The 2035-nt window shown below is 53.9% G+C and overlaps 1 protein-coding gene across 5 annotated transcripts in view; it reads left to right on the top strand.

Moving 5' to 3' along the window:
* Nucleotides 1-2035, top strand: part of LOC105305516 (nucleolar protein 4-like) — a 61829-nt gene that overhangs the window by 44612 nt on the left and 15182 nt on the right. The gene's annotated exons all lie outside the window — the stretch shown is intronic.

The raw sequence follows: 2035 nt of genomic DNA, 5'->3' as shown, positions 1-2035 counted from the left end.
CTGCATTTATTAATAATTCCCATCCCCTCTCCTCCCAGCCCCAGTAACCCCTAGTATATTTTCTGTCCCTATGAATGTGCCTATTCTAGATATTGCATATAAGTGGACTCATTCATTGTTTGTCCTGTTGTGTCTGGCATAATTCACTTAGCATAATGTTTTTCAAAGTTCACTCATATTGTCAGAATTTCATCTTTTTATGGCTGAATAATATTCCGTTGCATGCATAAGACCACATTTTATTTATCCATTCATGTGACAAAGCTTTTCAAAATATAAACAATGAAGTCAGTCACCAATATTTAAAAATGTGGATATTTACATACTGCTGCAGATTTCCAGTTTCTTCTAAAAACTTGGGAATGCGTGGCCACATGAGGTCTGGGCTCCTGGTGCTTCACAGGTTCCATGTGCCCAGCCACTTCCGTTACCAGACTGGGGTGGTATATGAGCAGCGGGATAGGGAGCCAGCGCCTGAGGCTCCCTGGCTCGGCAACCCAAGTGCACAGCCTTGGGGCGAGGGCGTTGGCAGCTCAGGAGTCTAAGCTGCCACCCTGGGCTCCTGAGCTGGGAGCGCCTGCCCGTGCATCCTCACAATACCCGAGCCTCCTGCATGCTCGCACCTGGGGAAGCACAGGACAATAGGGCCCATACTCCTGGGAGAAAATCTGGTCAGGGAGTCAGTTGTTTGGGGTGCCGCAGGGCTGTGGGCCTCATGTCCATGCTGAGCAGAGACAGCTCATAGTGTGCCAGGCATGGTGCCCATTGACCATCCTAGTAACCCCTTCTTCTAGAGGAGGAAGACAGGGCCCCCTAAGGTCAAGTGAGTGGCATGTGGGGGTGGTGCCAGGGTATGAAGTCACACCTGTAACATGGGCTAAGAATGGGCATCTGCCAGAGCTCATAGGCATTCAGATGATTGGCTGGTGTGGGTACCCATTTTTACCCTCTGACTCCCCAGCCTGGCAGAGGATCCTGAACCTCAGATGTAGGGGTCTCTTAGGTACTAGGCCCTGCCCTGGTGGGAGGTACGTAGCTCCCAGGACTGACCCTGGGTCAGGTGGAGGCATGAAGTATCCCCAGCCAGATGGGCGCCAGGTGGGGGGTCAGCACTGTACCTTCTTTCAAGGGACAGAGTCCCTTTCAAGGGAAGGAGTCTTGCTCTAAAGAGGCAGCTTTGAGCCAGGCCTTGAAGGTTGGCATTTACTGAGATGGAAGCAACACGGCAGGCAGACAGCAGAGCCCGAGCAAAGGCCTGGAGATGGGAGATCCAGCAGTGGCCAGTATAGTGGGACCTGGGCCGTGGAGAGGCTGCAGAGGTCATGGGACTAAGAATACACGTGGCTGTACTCTATTCAGCAGGCTGTGGGGGACAGGAAGGTTATGGAGCAAGGCAGTGATGATTAGGCTGGTGCTGGAAAAGGGTTGGGTGGAGACACTTGTGAGGGGACCCTCAGGGTGTTGAAGAAGTTGGACAGGGTGGGTGGAGGGAAGGAGCAGGGTCTGCAAGTTGGAGGGTGGTTGGTGGCCTATTTACTTTCATGTGTTTCATTGATGTGAATCTGCTCTCCTAAGAGGGCTGGCACCTGATTGTCGTCATTACTTTGTTTCCCAGCTGGGACAGGGCCAGCACATAGTAGGTGCTCAGTAAATATTACTGGGTATTTTGTTCATTACACAAATATCTAGATTGGTGCTGGAGATACTGCCAGAAGAAAACCAGACCCAGCTGTGATGGAAGAAGGGATGGAAGGTGAGGCCCCAGAGGTAGCAGGACTGCAGGCCTGGGGACTCTGGAGTATAGCTGCGTGAGGGGGGAACGCGTGGGACGGCTTAAACAGAGCCTGGTGTTGCCCTGCAGAAGGATGGAGGGAACGGTGGCTGCCCGGAGAAGGTGGGCAGCCTGGCCCAGGAGACCTGCGGCAGCCGAGGGGGAGGGGTGCACTGAGCCTAGGCCTTTCCCATCCCCCTCTGCCCAGGGCCCTGGCTGCTTGATGGGCATCCCAGTCCCGCCCCCGGGCAGCCGGGAGGCCAG

This window comes from Pteropus vampyrus, unplaced genomic scaffold (assembly GCF_000151845.1).
Source record: "Pteropus vampyrus isolate Shadow unplaced genomic scaffold, Pvam_2.0 Scaffold388, whole genome shotgun sequence".
NCBI classification, from domain to species: Eukaryota; Metazoa; Chordata; class Mammalia; order Chiroptera; family Pteropodidae; genus Pteropus; species Pteropus vampyrus.
This window is presented reverse-complemented; position numbering and strand designations above follow the sequence as displayed.